The sequence below is a fragment of the Mesoplodon densirostris genome, chromosome 6 (assembly GCF_025265405.1).
Source record: "Mesoplodon densirostris isolate mMesDen1 chromosome 6, mMesDen1 primary haplotype, whole genome shotgun sequence".
NCBI classification, from domain to species: Eukaryota; Metazoa; Chordata; class Mammalia; order Artiodactyla; family Ziphiidae; genus Mesoplodon; species Mesoplodon densirostris.
In genome coordinates, this window is record NC_082666.1 from 9,971,514 (window position 1) to 9,989,713 (window position 18,200).

Below are 18,200 nucleotides of genomic sequence, written 5' to 3' on the forward strand. Positions count from 1 at the left end.
TGTCCTAGGATACACAGCAGGTTAGAGTTGGCATTTAAACCCAGGTCTTCCTCATCACTAATTTCTGGAGGAACCAAGGGCTTTTTTCCGTGGAAGCAGGGAGAGAGGAGGAAATTCGAAGGAGAAGGCTGACGTTCATTTCTACCCAACCCAAAACCGGAGGTCAATGTATATTGTCAATCTCCCAGCTCATCTCCCACCCAGGCCTTGGCCAGAGGCGGGGAAGTGGTGCGCACGCGCACGGCCTCCCGTTCGGCCCCGCCCCCCGTAAGGGCTTCCCTCCTTGCTCTTGGCTCTGGGGCTTGCGCGCTACGTCCCCAGCCAACGGCTTCTTCCCGGCCAGGGACTTCCGGTGCGCGGAGTGCGGTTCCGGGTCGTGGCGCGGCTCGGGGCAACAGGGCTGCTTCTCAGCTGGCCAGCGGCGGTGAGCGGCTGGGGCATGAAGGCGATCCCGGAAAACGGCTGCTGAACCGGCCGGGAGGAGCGCCAGTCCCCGAGGATTCCGAGAGTGCGGAGCTCGGGCAGGGGCCGGGAGGCGCGGGGGAGCCGAGCCCTCCCCTCAGGAACGTGTCCCAGGGCCGACCCGGCCCGTAGTGTGGCAGCAGCTTCAGGTAAAGGTTGCCCCAGCCTCTAGCTCCTTCGCTCGCTACCCGCGCCAGCCCACCCGAGGAGCCTGGCGGCCCTCCTCACTCCCCCGCGCTCGGCGCTGCCCAGCGGGCATCCTATCTGGCCCTTGCTCTGGTCTCCCTTGAGCATCGGTTTTCTGGCCCTTTCGTGGAGGCTGCTATGAGCCTGACAGCTGGTTGTGTGATTTGGGGGAGTAGAAACTAGTGGACCTGGTAGTATTGGGGTTTGGGAGGGTACTGTTGACTCCGACAGTTTCTGGCTGTACCCTCGGCAACATCTAGGTGTCTTAATCTTCATAACGAGAAAATCAAGATTTTAAAGCATTGTCTGTGTAGTCCCTGTTTCCCAGCTCCCCTTAGCTCCATTGCCCCAAAGGGGTAAACAGCCTCGCAGAACTGTTTTTTTCTAGCCAGAGTGCTGCTGGAACTTTGATTCAGCTTTTTGTTTATGGGAGTGGCATAGAGTCTTCTAGATCTGTTTAAGGCTGGGGGAAAAAAAATCATTTTAGTTTAAGCAAGAGCATTACTTTAACCGGAGACCCAAAAGTTGACTCAGAGATTGGCTCAATTTTCATTCTGAATGAAGTGATTTTTGAAGCCTCTCCCAATACCTGGCACTGTGCAAAAGCATCATGTTATAAACCAAAACCAGCAAAGTTCAAAACTGCCCCGTGCGTGAACAGTCAAATGGAGACAGGTGTTTACAAACATCGGTTAAAGCAAAGTCAACGTTCTCATTCTGTCAATATTTTGACAAGCAGAAGGGGTGGATTCCTAATTTAAAACAGCAGAAAAGAAGGCACCATGTTTTATTCTTCATATTCTGTGAGCTCGCACAAGATGCTCAGTAAACGCTGAAAGAGTTGTTGATGAAGTATTGGTATTTGTTTTATCTTTTTCAGTTTACACATTTGCAAGCTTGCTGGGGCCTGTGAGGCATGCTGGCGCCCCCTTTCCCATTCAGCTTTGTGTTCATACCTTCCTTCATCTACTGTGATGCCTGAGTGTACTCACATTCCTCTACACCTCCTGGCTCCTGGCTAACTTTCCAGTTATGCTTCGAAAGGCCCCCTACCCTGATCCTTTACTCTGGCTAAGTAGGACCTAGATGCCTTTGTTGTTTCCTTTGTTTTTTTTTTTTTTTTTTTTTTTTTGCGGTATGCGGGCCTCTCACTGTTGTGGCCTCCCCCTTTGCGGAGCACAGGCTCCGGACGCGCAGGCTCCGGACGCGCAGGCTCAGCGGCCATGGCTCACGGGCCCAGCCGCTCCGCGGCATATGGGATCCTCCCAGACCGGGGCACGAACCCGTATCCCCTGCATCGGCAGGCGGACTCTCAACCACTTGCGCCACCAGGGAGGCCCTGTTGTTTTTTTTTATAGGACTTTGTCTCTGCCTAGATTTCTCTTTTTCTGTTTCCACCTATTGAGATGTTACCATGGCCCAGCTGAAATTGGCCTTCCCTCAACCAGTTCAGGGCAGTCTCAGCTGGAAATGATTTCTTTTCTAGAATCCTATAAACACTCGTTATTATATCTACAATTATTTCACTTAGCAAACATCTACTGAGTATGGATATATACCAGGTACCATGCTAGACAATGTAGAGATAAATAAGACTCAGTTCTTGTCTGCTCAATTCAGTGAGTGAGATAAGGAAATAATTCTAACACAGAATGGTATGTACACTGTGGGAGAGTTCTTTCTGTGATCCAGTGGTAGCACAGAAGAGGGGGCGTTATTCACTGTTGAGGAGTGTGCTATGTCCAGGTAATGTTTCATAATGTGGGGGTAACTAAGCTTTGTTATTTACTATACTGGAGATTATGTTAGGTTTCTCTTGTTTAATCATTTTAACCTCAATTCACAGATTAGGAAGGCTCAGGATAAATTACACATCTGGTATGAGACAGCCAGGATTCAAACCCAGGTCTGTCTTATGCCTACATCTGTGCCTTTTCCATTATGTGTTTTTCTTTTCTCACACCATAGCTCTCTGTATGCAAATACATATTGAAACAGCTATACAAGAGAAGAAATACCAATGTCCATATGAATGTCAGATAGTCCTTTAAATGTAGAGAAGACCTTAATCTTCCAAGGCAAGAAGGTAGTAGGTGGGTCAGCTCAACGTTGAATGAGTGGACCAGACATTCTGTAGAGAACAACCATGGATGCTGGCTTCAATTTTTGGTCCTTCATCTTACTAGATATGTGACCTTTGGCAAGTTTCTTGATTCTAAGTATTATTTCCTTCAAGTATAGTTTGGGATGGGGGATGATAGAGACTTCATGAAGTGTTGTGAGCTAATGTGGGTAAAGGGCCTGACTCGTGGCAAGGTTCCCCTGAAAATAGCTGTATGATGCAAAGATGCAATGCCTGTGGCATGGTTTTAGAGTAGTGAGTAGACCAGCCTGAATAAATAAAACCATTGCTTCTTTCAGTGGGAATACTGGGAAGTAAAGTTGGAGGGTCAGGAGGGGGTCAGAGTCAGGGCTTGTGTGTTGGGCAAGAGAGGTCACTTCCAGTTTCTGCTCATAACCTTTCCTGTTAATAAATACCTTGAAGATCTATGATTCATTCAGCTGTGCCAGGGAAAATGTTAGATCCAGGGATACAGAAAGGAGTATAACCAGGTCCCCACCCTGAGGTTGTCGACACTCCCATGGGGCAGACATGTTTGTGCAGGTGAACCACAGTAAAGCGTAGTAGGTACTAAGATAGTCCCCACAGGGTACTGTGGAGCACAAAGGAGGAAACAATGATAACGGTAGCTAATGAGCACTTGCTGTGTGCCAGCATTGTGTTAAATGCATTCTCTCATTCATTCCTCTACAGGATGGTGTTATTAGTGTTCTGATTTTACAGATGAGGAAACTAGAGCACAGAGGTTAAATGAATTCCTTTAGTTTATGCAGTTGTTGGAGCTGAGAGTAGAGGGGATTATCTGCCAGACTTCGGTAACTCCACTCTTCGGTACTACGCCATGTTGTGTCTTTGTGATGTGGGTGGCTTCAGAGAGGAGCTAGCCCTTGAGCCCTAGCTTCAGCGTGCCCGTCACCATGCTGGGCAGTAGGAATAATGAGGAATGAACATGGCTTCTGCGCTCAAGGAACTCATCACCTCATCTGTCCCGTTAAATATATATACTTAAGTGGGGTGTTTGTTTTGCTTGTTGATTCATAACTGAAGACTTTAGAAACTATTGCAGTTCAGTAGATTATATGTGCTTCAGCTGAGAGAATTTGCTGTAAATCTGTTATTTTGATATGTAGGCCTTATTGTTAAGGATGCAGCAATAGATGCCAAATTATTATGACAAGGAATTCTGTCACATTGCATTTTTTCTCTTATGGGAGGTACCCTGACCTTGTGTTTTCTGTGAGTTTGAAGGTTTTGACTCAAAAGTTAGTACATTTCAGCTTGTGTTAAAGTAATTGAGTGCTTGTAGTCATCGTTAAATGTTTCTGTATACCTTATTTCCTTCAGTTTTTATTTTTCTGTGAGCTAGGGTATTACCAATTTAACATGAGTAGCCTAAGCCTTAGTGGTTAAGTGTGTTACCCAAGAGTCATACAGCTAGTGAGTTGATAATGCAAAAAAAAAAAAAAAAAAAGTTGGCCAAAAGAGTAAACAAATATTTATTAATTTAGTTCTCTTTTGAGCTCTACCTCAGGAGTCTCCAACTCAAATGCCCCTGATGTAATATAAAGAGTAGGACAGACCTTGTGAACTGGAGGGCCCATGACCCGTCAGTCTGAAGGCAGCAGTCACTACTCAGCTCCAGTTGCTTGTCGCCGTGTGAGAAAGTGGACCCAGTGTCTCTAGATCTTCCAATTGTTTTCAAGAGATGCTGGAAATCTGTATTTAGTTTATAAAACTGCCCTTAAAAAGTTATCATATAGACCAAAACACATTTGTGGGCTGTGTACAGTCTTAGGCTGTCTGATTGTGAACTCTGACCCACCTGCTCCCTGAAATTTTGATACCCACTGTTCAAAGCAGGAGGTACAACAACTGTTGTGATTATTGATCAGAAATCTACTGGTGAATTGCTAGAGTGAGGGGGTGTTGTATTTGACTCATACTGATATCTTTGGGGAAGTGGCAGGGTAAATGCTTTTATTGTATGATCAGGCTAAATTTCTGGAGGGATGGGGTTTGGATGAGGTGATGATGAACCTGTAATACTTTTGTGCCCTTAGCACTTTAAATGCTGCCAGATCTCTTGTCTCCTTTGGTACTCTCTACAGTACATGAAGTGAACAAGGGGGGTTATCATAACCTCTTGAGATGAAGAAATTGGTGCCCAGTGAATTACAGTTTAGTAGAAAGTGCACTAGACTGAGAGGGACTTGAATTCTGAATGCAGGTATGCCACTAACAGCCTTTTGGTTTTGGTCAAGTCACTTATAAATCTTTGTATCTTTTTTCCCATCTGGATGATAATGAGGGAGCACAACTGAAGTCTTGGTGAGGTCTTTTCAGGATGCCAAGCTTTCTGATTCTAATTGACATGCTTAAAGCTGCACAACTGATTACTGGCAGACTCCAGTGGAGAACAGTTCAGATCTAAAATGCTGCTTCTCTCTTTTTTTTGGGGGGGGTGGTGGTACGCGGGCCTCTCACTGTTGTGGCCTCTCCCGTTGCGGAGCACAGGCTCCAGACGCACAGGCTCAGCGGCCATGGCTCACCGGCCTAGCTGCTCCGTGGCATGTGGGATCTTCCCGGACCGGGGCACGAACCCATGTCCCCTGCATCGGCAGGCGGACTCTCAACCACTGCGCCACCAGGGAAGTCTTTGCTTCTCTCTTGATGGGAGGTGGGGAGCCACTGTTCAGCTCTTCCCTCTGTTCTTTGTTCATTACTTCTGGGAAAGGACCTCCCCAGATGCATACAGTGCTTTGTTGACTCTGTATACACAAGATTGGAAGGAGGCAGAGAGACACCCAGCCTAGTGAGAGAAATATGGTCAGGAAGCTTCCAGCCCAAGAGTTTAATTTATTTTTATTTTAATACCCAGCTTCCACAAGGTAAAAATTGAAGAAATATTGGTGTTCTAGATACTTGTTTTCATTCATACTCTATCGTATAAGGAAATAACATAGAATATAAAAAATGAAGAAAATAAATCCTGAGCAGTCATTCAGAATTTATTAACTCTAGTTGGCAGCAGTCTAGGCATATTGAGGAAATAGATTTAATATAGGAAACACAAAATTTGGACCCAAGGAAGAAAACAGTTTTAAATAATGCAAGTGAGAAAAATGGGAGAAGCCACTTAACAAAACTTAAATTCTGGAAATAGCAAGAAGGTATTAGAATAGTGGAATTAAATTATGGTAATCGCTTGTGAAATAAATTGAATATTATGTCACATTTACCCCTAAATACATGCAGTGTTAGAGTCATACTTGAGTATACTTTTATGAATATGCTTTTATTATTGATGTTCTCAAAATGGACCAAATGTGTAAAACTTCAAAAAAAATAACATTTTTTAGTTCCCTATGGACTCATTTTAAGGTACTGTATTATAAATAAATACTGTTTCAGCAGAGACATAGGTAGAAAATTGTTTGAAAGATGGTTTTCTTTTTAAAACAAGTAAATTATTAATCTGTACTTTAGTTGCTGACATGTAGGAGACTAACAAAGAAGAACTGAGGTGCAGACTTGAATCTTGAAGCAGTGTGAGGTGGGGCTTTGGAGTCACATCCACCTGGATTTGAATATTGGCTCTTTCGGTTATTAACTGCATGATCCAGACAATGCAAAATGAGGACAGTACTGCCAGTCTCATATGATACTTGTGAGGATTAAATGAAACAGTTTATGTAAGTACCTAGTACCATGATGCTTTTGGAGGGCTGTAGGTACCTGCATTCAGAGGCACAAGCCATTCAGATGTTAGTATAATGTAACAAGAAATGATTTTATGGAGTGGTTGTAAAGGAATGAGACTTGTTTTCATGCCTGGATCATGAAATTAGTCTTGTTAATTTCTAGCTGTGCTTTGTGAATTGGTGTACCTGTCAACTGTGCACTGTTGAGAAAAGGGTTTCAGTATGCTATTTTTAGGCTGTTAAATGAATTGATCTGTTAATTAACAATAAACACTTTCAGTTGTTTATATTACCTTTTTGTGTGCCCATGAGTATCTTCTGAAGTTGTTAGAACTAGGAGTATATTATGTTCTCCTCGTCCCCATCTTATAAATGCTGAAACTGAAGCTTAGAGAAGTAAAGTGATTAAAGGTAGAGAGCTACTGATAATGGCAAAGCTGAGATTTGAACCTTTGGTTTTTTTACTCTAAATACCACAGTGCTTTTGTCGCTATTCCATGCTGCTCTAGATTTGGTTATTGGAACTGGCCCTTGTTTTGGGAGGATCATCAGCTGTGGCCCTTCTTACTCATTTTAAACTTAATGCCTGTAGGGGACTTCCCTGGTGGCGCAGTGGATAAGATTCCGTGCTCCCAGTGCAGGGGGCTGGGGTTTGATCCCTGCTCAGGGAACTAACATGCATGCCGCAACTAAGAGCTCACACGCCGTAACTAAGGAGCCCGCCTGCTGCAACTAAGGAGCTGGCAAGCTGCAACTAAGGAGCCTGCCTGCCGCAACTAAGACCCAGCGCAACCAAAATAAATTTAACGAAACAAAACAAAACAAAAACTTAATGCCTGTAGAAAGTTGTTATTGATTATGTTACGAGAGTGTTTGGTTACAGGTATACTCTTATGATTTGAAGTTTAATGATTTAATAAAACTCTAATAATACTCATTGCTGGCAGAGGTTGGTAGTTAGATGATCACCCATATCAGTAGTGGGAATAAAAATTGGTAAAACTTCTCTGGAAAGAACTTTGGCAGTATTTTTCACAAGCCTTTTAAAAAAGTCGTGTATGCCTTTTGAGCTTGTAATCCCATTTCTAAGAATCTTTGTTAAAGAAATAATCAGAAATGTAGAAAAATATTCATGTTCAAAGGTGTTCACTGTGGAAGTATTTATAATAGCAAAAATTAGAAACAACTTTAGTAGTCAACAAAGAGGTAAGAGAAATGGAAAAGCCATAGAATGGAAATATTGTACAAGCGTTTTAGATGTTTTAGAAGAATTTTAGTGACTTAATATGCTCATCATATAATATGAAGTGAAAGAAGGATATAAAACTAAAGTATGATCTCAATTAATGTCAAACACACAAAGAAAAAAACAGGTGGTTAGATTATAGGTCTTTATGCTCTTTTTTGTTTTCCAAAATACTCTCTGATAAACATAAATTACTTTTCAATAAAAAATCCTTTTAATTAACTTGTAATTGAGAAATATGAGTAGAGCTAGTGCACATCATTTTTATTTTTATTTTTTTTTTTTTTTTTTTTTTTTTTTTTTTGCTGTACGTGGGCCTCTCACTGCTGTGGCCTCTCCCGTTGCGGAGCACAGGCTCCGGACACACAGGCCCCGCGGCCATGGCTCGCGGGCCCAGCCGCTCCGCGGCATGTGGGATCCTCCGGGATCGGGGCACGAACCCGCGTCCCCTGCATCGGCAGGCGGACTCTCAACCACTGCGCCACCAGGGAGGCCCTGCACATCATTTTGACCAAAAAGTTTTTCCTGAACAGGTGATCTGAAGTTATATTGGGTTGGCCAAAAAGTTCATTTGGTTTTTCTGTACTATGGCTGTAGTAGCACTTAGTTGTCTTTAACTTCATTCGAAACAATTTTGTTAGATTGTATTATGACAGCTATCATATCAGCGTGCATTTAAAAAAAACTTAAAATTGGTGAATTTTTGTGTAGCCATTTTAATATTGAAGATGGAAGATAAAAAAAAGCAACATTTTCGGCATATTATGCTTTATTATTTCAAGAAAGGTGAAAATGCAACTGAAACGCAAAAAAAGATTTGTGCAGTGTATGAAGAAGATGCTGTGACTGATCGAACGTGTCAAAAGTGGTTTGCAAAGTTTCATACTGGAGATTGAAGTTTCATACTGGAGATTTCTCGCTGGACGATGCACCACGGTCAGGTAGACCATTTGAAGTTGATAGCGATCAAATTGAGACATTCATTGAGAACAATCAACGTTATACCACACGGGAGATAGCCGACATACTCAAAATATCCACATCAAGCCTTGAAAATCATTTGCACCAGCTTGGTTATGTTAATCACTTTAATGTTTGGATTCCACCTAAGGCGAAAAAACCCTTCTTGACCATATTTCCGCATGCAATTCTCTACTTAAACATAATGAAAATGTTCCGTTTTTAAAACAAATTGTGATGGGTGATGAAAGGTAGATACTGTACAATAGTGTGGAATGGAAGAGATCGTGGGGCAAGCGAGATGAACCCCCACCAACCACACCAAAAGCCGGTCTTCATCCAAAGAAGGTGATGTTGTGTATATGGTGGTATTGAAAGCGAGTCCTCTCTTATGAGCTCCTTCTGGAAAACCAAACGATTAATTCCAACAAGTACTGCTCCAAATTAGACCAACTGAAAGCAGCACTCGACAGAAAGCATACAGAATTAGTCAACAGAAAACGCATAATCTTCCATCAGGATAACGCAAGACCTCATGTTTCTTTGATGACCAGGCAAAAACTGTTACAGCTTGGCTGGGAAGTTCTGATTCATCTGCCATATTCACCAGACATTGCACCTTTGGATTTCCATTTACTTTGGTCTTTACAAAATTCTCTTAATGGAAAAAATTTCAGTTCCCTGGAAGACCGTAAAAGGCACCTGGAACAGTTCTTTGCTCAAAAAGATTAAAAGTTTTGGGAAGATGGAATTATGCAGTTGCCTGAAAAATGGCAGAAGGTAGTGAAACAAAACAGTGAATACGTTATTCAATAAAATTCTTGGTGAAAATGAAAAATATCTTTTATTTTTACTTAAAAACAGAAAGAACTTTTTGGCTAACCCAATAAGATTGTATTTTCAAGCTAGTTTTAACTTCAGTTGTTTTACACTTAGGGTATGGTTTCCTGTATCTTGACATACATGATGTTGAGGTTCCCAGGCTAGCACTCCTCTCCTCCTCAAAAATATCTTGAAAGAAGAGTCATATTTGTGTAGGTGGTACCAGTGTCCAGTGCTACCATCACCTCTTTAGTGGCCAGTGGGTCAGTGAGTAGCCCTGTGACAGCTCTGTCTTTCAGAAAGAGTACATGCCTATTATTTGTAAGGCTGGTCATTGGCATATAGAGTTTTTTTTGTGAGTTGAATATTTGTACCTTGATAAGTGCTTTTTTGGTATGGAAAAGTGTAAGTGTGAATTTCTATCTCACTTTTGAAAAATTTTGTAAGAAAAAAATTAAAGATCAAAGTTTGACTTTTAATTTTTGTGATAGCAGTATTCAGGATGTATGAATATTAAAACGTCATGAAGAATTGTGTCTTTTACTCTTTTCTAATTATATACTTCCTAAATGAAATTGCAGTAGTTTCAGCATGTACCGTTAAGCATGTCTAGTTTTTTTTTAAATGTGCATGGTAATTCTCGTATATACAATATACAAAAGCATGCAGAAATTTAACAAAGTATTTGAGCATATTTAAATTAGGAAAATACCAGGCAAGACGTTTCATTTTGTAAACTGCTTCTGTCCAAAGCATTCTGTATATTATCAGAATGAAAAATGACAGCACTTTGTCATCTGTTCAAATTGATATTGCACTCTTTGCAATGACAGCTGAAAAGGCTCACAGGTGCCATATAAAGAGGTGACCATGTTGTCATATTTCATTTCGGCATCCCTCTGCAAAGCCATAATTACCTAATTAGGTTGTTAATTAGGAGATTAGCATTTCACTGTATTGATAGAATGCTCTTTACCGTGGGGCTAGATACAGATTTGTCTGCCCTAATTTATAATCTCTGCCTTTTTTGTGCTTATTTATTTGCTTAAGATCCTGATGTGGGGCAATTCAGTTTACCTGAGAAACAGTTTGTTTACAAGCTAATGAAGCTTTGATCGCAGGATTAAAGTTGCTGAGTTAAAATAAGAAAAGAATAAAAAGGGTGGTCACATCGCCAAAATGATAATAAGAATTCTGAGTTGGTATAACTTGTGTTCTCATTAGCATAGGGAACAAGCACATGATAAGAATTGAAATTGTTGGTATTAAGAAAAAATCCAAAATACGAAAATGAAGTCTGAAATGTGATAGAGATTTATATGTATCTAAACTAGGTGAGGGAAACTAGTTATCTTTAATAATAAATCTCTGTCACTTGTACTTGAGACATAAAATGTGTTAAGTATTTTTAATGTATTTCAGAAGCTGAAGCTTGGTTAATGATTTCAGAACAAATATATTCAGTCTTCAGTTTAGACTTCCTTAGATAGTCATCATGCATCAGGGTTTATTTCATTTGTACCTTCTGATCTTTAGTTGGTGCTTGGAACATTCTCTTCCCACAGTCTTTGCAGTCCTGAGTGCTTATGGAATTTGAAGTATTTCACAGTAACCTTCACTTGGTGAGCTATTTGGAGTTAAGTGGTGTTTCTATCAAATATGTGGACATTCTTTTTTGGTGGGGAGAAGTGGGCTGGCAAAAAAAACCTTTCTGCTTATTTTTACTCCAGTGCAAGATTTGACAATAATGTTTGTGATTTGCATTGTATATACCTTTACCACTCTTTCCAGTTAAGGAGATTTAAGTCCTAAAACTGAACAATGTTAGGAGTACCATTCCCCCTGGGGTAGTAGTTTACCTCCTTTTGATTATATTTAGTATTAGCGGTTAAAGTTGTAGAAAGTACATATGTGCTTAAGGCCTTTTCCCCATGGTTGTTATGAAAAATTGGATTTGGCTGTATCTGTAATTTTCTTCAAAATTAAAAAAAAATTAAAATATTTTATATGAAGAAAATATTACATGCAAAATGTTCTATTTAGTCAGTTCAGTTTTTTGCTTAACTGCAATCATTCACTTATTCAGTCAGCATTAGCTGAATATATATTAGGCATTAGTCATATGTCTGGGAATCGAGCAATGAAAACTACGGGCACGGACCCAGTGCTCGTGGGATTTGCAGTCTAGTAACGGAAGTGCAGCGTAGTTTGAGGAGTAAAGCCTAGCGTGAGAAGTGTTAGAGTAATGAGAGTCAAGGTGAGTATGGAGTCAAGTCTACCTACCCTAGACTTGATAAGGTCAAACCTTCCAGGCCGGTGCTGTCTAAATTGGGATCTGAAGGGTGAAGGAGAAAGCGATGTTTAAGCCAGGTGGAAGGAGAGAAAAAACTGTTTTAAAGGCTAGAAGAACACTAAAAGTTGAGAATGGCTAGAGTAGAAAGAACAAAGGGGATAAATGGAAGATGGGGCTGCAGAGGAAGCAAGTTCAGTTATATTAAAGAGTTTGGGACGTTATTGAAGGGTCTTAAGACAAGTTAGGAAACACTTGCTATAGCCTAGGTGAGAGAAGGTGGGATTGGATAATGGAGAGAAAGAGAATGAATGAAATCTAGAGAGAGAAGAGATGCATAGTATTGGTAATTAAATGGCGGTAGGCTTCACAGAAAGGAGTCAAGGATTCAAATTTGGACATTCTATTTGTCTCCTAATTTTAAGTATGAGAATATGTGTTTAAATACCTCATAGAGAAGAGGTCCATGAGTCTTATTTTCCAATATGACCCCAAAATATACAGTACTAGCAACTAGCTTTCTTTTTGGTGAATTGGGGAGAATACTAATATTTGAGTGTCACTGTTGGGCCCTACCTTGTGAGAGCAGCTTTGTGAGGTATGAGATAATGTCTTACTGAGGTCCAGAGGAATTGTGACTTTGCCAGTTTTCTCAGCTACTGGGTGGTAGAATTGGGAGCACACACAAGCTTTCCAAAGCCTTTATGTTGTCTGTCATGCCATGTTGTCTTCCTTGTTGTGTCCCCCTCCCTTTGTTTATTCCAAAGTGAAGAGAATTACTCCCCAAGGACCAGTAGCTCAGTAGGTTGCTGACAGAGGCATTGTGTAAACTCTGTGACTTCCCAGGCCCAGCTCTGGGGTGGATTAAAGCAGTGTCTGGTGCTTTGTAAGGAGAAGCTGCTCAGTGCAGGAGTGCTTGCTTCAACAAAGTCACAAGTTCTGTTGTGTTTTCTGGCATGAGGCTTTAATCTCCCCCAATTAGAAATGTAGATCGGCTACCTCCACACAAGGTTACTAATGTATAGAAAGTTCTCCTCCTTTCCCCAGGGGAAAAGTCTTGAAATCTCTGATTCTTGGGTGAGGAATTTGACATCTCTTTGATGTAATCAACTTGTATTACAAATTGTTTAAAAAAATTTTATGGTTACTGTCACCAGTACTGTTCAATTAAGTGATTTGTTGGTATCCTTGTGTTGGAATCACCTGAACTAGAAGAAATTCTAGGGTGCAGCATGGATTCTAGCCTCTCTGTGTTTCTACCCCACTCCCTTTTAAAATTGAGATATAATTCATGTATCATAACATTTACCCTTTTAAAAGTGTACACTTTAATGGTTTATCACCCCCAAAGAAACCTCATACCCATTAGCCCTCACTCCTCATTTCTTCCTCCGCTACCACTGGCAATCATTAATCTACTTCCTGTATCTATGGATTTGCCTGTTCTGAACCTTTTATATAAATGGAATCACACAATATGTGGCTTTTTGTGTCTGGCTTCTCAGCATAATGTTGTCAAGGTTCCTCCATATTGTAGCATATATCAGTACTTCATTTCTTTTTTTTTTTAAAAATAAATTTATGGGCCTCCCTGGTGGCGCAGTGGTTGAGAGTCCGCCTGCCGATGCAGGGGATACGGGTTCGTGCCCCGGTCTGGGAGGATCCCATATGCCGCGGAGCGGCTGGGCCCGTGAGCCATGGCCGCTGGGCCTGCGCATCCGGAGCCTGTGCTCCGCAACGGGAGAGGCCACAACAGTGAGAGGCCCGCTTACGGCAAAAAATAAATAAATAAATAAAATAAAAATAAAATAAAATAAAAAATAAAAAATAAATTTATTTATATATTTAGTTTTGGCTGCGTTGGGTCTTTGCTGCTGCACGCGGGCTTTCTCTAGTTGCTGTGAGTGGGGGCTACTCTTCGTTGTGGTGTGCAGGCTTCTCATTGTGGTGGCTTCTCTTGCTGCAGAGCACGGGCTCTAGGCGTGCGGGCTTCAGTAGTTGTGGCACGAGGGCTCAGTAGTTGTGGATCGCGGGCTCTAGAGCACAGGCTCAGTAGTTGTGGCGCACGGGCTTAGTTGCTCCGCGGCATGTGGGATCTTCCCAGACCAGGGCTCGAACCCATGTCCCCTGCGTTGACAGGCGGATTCTTAACCACTGTGCCACCAGGGAAGTCCAGTACTTTATTTCTTTTTATTGCTGAACAATATCCCATTGTATGGAAGTACCACATTTTGCCTATCTGTTCATCAGTTGATGGAGGTTTGGCTTGTTTCCACTCTTTGGCTATTATGAATAATACTGCTGAGGACATTCTTGTACAAGTTTTTGTGTGAGCATATGTTTTCAGTTCTATTGGGTGTATTACCTTGGAGTGGATTACTGGGTAATAAGGTAACTCTGTTTAACAGTTTGAGGAACTGACAAATTATTTTCACAGGTGGCTGCACCATTTTACATTCCCTCCAGCAGTGTATAAGGTCTGCCGCCTTTCTGCTTCCACTTTCTTCAGGCTTTCTATTGCTCTGGTCTGGGCTGGAAGCAACCCTAGGCATTCCATGAGCCCTTTTGTCTTGATGAATGGGAAATTTTCCAATTTTATCTCTTCAACTACATTCACTCTACAAGCATATGTGTACCAGGCCTTATACTGGATGTTAGTGACAGGAAGCCAAATAAGGCTTCTAGTCCTTTCTTCTTAAGGACTCCACAATCCAGTAGTTGGAACTTCTTACTAGGACATGCAGGGAGAGGGAAAAGCCAGTGAAGAAAGTACAGTTGACCCTTGAACAACATGGGTTTGAACTGCACCAGTCCACTTACATGCAGATTTTTTTTTCAATAAATACAGTACGACAGGATCTGTGATTGGCTGGATCTGTGGATGTGGAACCATGGATGCGGAGGAGGGAGGGCCAACTATGGGACTTGAGCATCCACAGATTTTAGTATCTGCGGTGGTCCTGGAAACAATCCCCCAGGTTTACTGAGGGACGACTGTAACTGCTCAGATATTTGTGAATTTCCACAGCACAGATCCTAACTTTAGAATCTAGGCAAAGGTTGAGTTGATTTTCGGAGATTTTCGGGGGTTTCTTTTCCTTGGCTCATCCTTTAACTACAGTCATCCTCCTGTATTTGCAGGTATTGGTTCCAGGACCCTGAGGATACCAAAATCCACAGATGCTCAAGTCCCTCATGTAAAATGGCATAGTACAGTCGGCCTTCCATATCCTGGGTTCTGCATGTGCATTCACCCAACCAACCAAATTCGATCTGCAGTTGGTTGAACCTGCGGATGCCGAACCTGCATATGCTGAGGGAGGACTGTTTTACTGTTCTTGGGTTTTGTCACTAGGTTACTGCTCATTTCCTTGCATATTTTCCCTGGGTAAGCTCATTCACATCCATGGCTTCATCTGTCATTTATATGTTAATGTCTTCCAAATTTGCTCAGATCTTTCTCCTAGGCTTCAGGTTTGCCTGTCCTTCACGTGTCACTTATATGTTGTTGTCCCAGATTTGCTCAGACCTTTCTCCTGGGCTGTTAGGTTTGCATCATGATGGATCTCTTTTTGGGTAATCCATAGACATCTCAAGCTCATTGTGTCTGAAACATAGTTCCTCATTTCCCCTCTCCCTGTTAAGCTGTTCCTACTTTTCAGTTCACAGTTTCATTTGTTGGTGCTGTCATGCAAGCCGTACACTTTCGCCTTCTCCTTAACCCTCCACATCCACTCAGTCACCAAGTTCTACCAATTTTATCTCCTAAATATTTTTTTAAACTATTTCTTAAGTTCATAGGCCTATCTTTCACTGCCTTACTTTGGATTTCATCATCTCTCCCCTGAGCTGTAGTCACAGCTTCATAACTAATCTTGTGTCTTGTCCATCAGATTAATTTTCTGTGCAACTGCCAGAGCAGTCTCTCTGAAATGCTAACCTAAGAAGCAGCTTTGAACTTCTGGTAGTTTCAGTTGCTAACTACATGTTCTGGTGTATGTTATTTTACTGCCTTTTCTCTTTGAAAAAAGCTGGATGAATGAATCATCTTTGAAGATTCATTTTAGACTAGGGAATAATAGCAATAACAAAAATAGTAAACATTTGTATAGTGCTTACCATGGGCCTGGTGCTTTTATACACACATAACATATATGATTTCTTTCAGTCCTCACAATAATCCTATGCGATAGGCACCAAAATTGTTCCCATTTATAGATGAGGAAGCGGAGGCACAGAAATTGTTACTTTCCCTAGGTCCCATGGTGAGTGAGTGGCTGAGTCCAGATTTGAACCTAGGCAGTCTGATGCTCTTAGTTTCTCCTGTGTCCCTTTTCCCAACCTTTCTGATTCCCTCCACTTCCCCCACTCCAAAGGTTAGTTATCTTCCCCCTGCTACTGCAATAACCTGTGCATGGCCTGATGTTAATCTGCAGTTCATAGGACAGATCGGGAGCACATTTTATTTTAAACATTTTTGAACAAGGAGCCAGTATTATAGACTATTTAGTTGCCTGCTCCCTCTTGCCCCTGTCTTAAGGTGACTAAGTTGGAAGTGATCACTTCCATTACCTTGATCTTAGTCACCTCTGTGAAGCCTTGTCTGAGTATCCAGTTTCCTTTAGATAGCTTTCCTTTGTGTTTCCATAGTACTTTGTTATATAGAATCCTCCAGCATTGCTCTCATCCTTTATTGTGACCATTTATGTACTTTTCTTCTTGCTTGACTGTAAGCCTTTTGGGGATAGGGACTGTGACTTGTTACTTTATACTCCTAATTCCCAGCATGTAGTAGGTATTCACACTTGTTGAATTTCTTGAATGAACAGGTAAGTCTGACCTATATCTAGACTAGTGAGAGAAGAGGATTCAAAGTGTGATGAAATGGAGACTTCCCTGGTGGCGCAGTGGATAAGACTGCGCTCCCAATGCAGGGGGCCTGGGTTCAATCCCTGGTCAGGGAACTAGAGCTCACATGCATGCCACAATTAAGACCCGGCACAACCAAATAAACAAATAAATATTAAAAAAAAAAAAAACAAAGTGTGATGAAATGGACTTACCCTGGAAGTTCAAGGCAGCATATAATAGCTGTTCCGAGCAGGGGTTGTGGAGCCAGGCTGCCTAGGTTTTATCTTGGTTCTACCTCTCACTAGTTATGGGGCCTTGGGCAAGTCTCTGCCTCAGTTTACTGATTTGTAAAACATAAATAGTAATAGAGTCCACCTCTAACAGTTTTGTAAGTGATGTAAGTGTAAATAAGTAAGCAGCCTTCTGGAATCAGAGAATTAATTATTCTACTTAAAGTGTATTTTGTGAAACACTCCCACCCTAACTGTATACCATTATAGGCAGAATGAAGCCAGTCCTGCTGCTCTATCCTCATGTTTGATCCATCTGGTAATAGTTTTTTTTAAAAAGGTAATCTAGAAGATATAAAAAATACTTGTCAAAGTTAGTGCAGTTTTGTCAATAATAATAACGGTTACCATTTATTGAGGTTATGAAAGTGCCATTCAAATGAAAGTACAAAGCACCTTTCACAGTCACAGAAAAATAGTTTGGGGATTATCTGCTAGTTTAGATTATTTTATGCTGTCCTTCCTTCATTAGGAGTTGAATAAATAAGTTTGATAGTTGACAGCTTATTTTCCCTCCGAACAAATGTAGCTAGAGCAGGAAGAGTCAAGAATATTGCATCTTGGATTTGAATAGTGCTTTTTTACTTTTTGTAAGTATCCCTATGAGGTGGATAAGTAGCACATAGATTATGGATATTTCGCTGCTGAGGGAACAGAGGCAGAGGCACCTAACTCACCTGAAGTCATCCCACAGCTAGTCCCTAGGCAGGCTACAGGCAGTAACCTGGAATTCCAGATGTGTTTACTAACTTTAACGCTTCCTAGAACGTAGTTCTAGGAAGCAGTTTCCATACATAATAGCATTTTTTAGAAAAAGGTATGATAGTGCTCACTCAAATCAGTCAGTGTGGTTTACCTTTTAGAGGGTTTGCTGCCAAAATCTTGATGCTATTAAAATCTTTGTCAAAAAAGGAATTCCTCATACCTCTGTTCTTAGAGTCTGAACCACGGCACCGTGATATAAGTAAAATATGCAGTGGAATTCTTCTGGCCTTCGAGGGAAAACAGTACGAAGCAAAAACACACAAACCTTTTTACTTGAACCCTGGGTGAACATCCGATTACATCCTCCTCCTCCACCTCGCATGTGATTGGAGTAGAGTTTGAGAGCTGAAAAGTCCCTTCTTATAGTTCATCCTCCCCATTTAACAGATGCAAAAAATGGACTGATGTGTAAAACAGGTTTAAAGAGTTTTAAAGAGGTAACTTGTCCAAGGCCATGTAAGTAGGTCCCTGGTAATTAGGGAATTGGAAGTCGGGTTTCCTGAGT

General features: G+C 41.4%; 1 protein-coding gene across 3 annotated transcripts in view; it reads left to right on the forward strand.

Annotated features, from left to right (window-relative positions):
* Window positions 1–594: 594 nt before the first annotated feature.
* Window positions 595–18,200, forward strand: part of MAPKAP1 (MAPK associated protein 1) — a 235,332-nt gene continuing 217,726 nt past the window's right edge. For all 3 annotated transcript variants that reach the window (XM_060101586.1, XM_060101587.1, XM_060101588.1), the window contains exon 1: window positions 595–611. The gene's annotated coding sequence lies outside the window, so the exon portion shown is untranslated. The remainder of the gene's footprint in view (window positions 612–18,200) is intronic.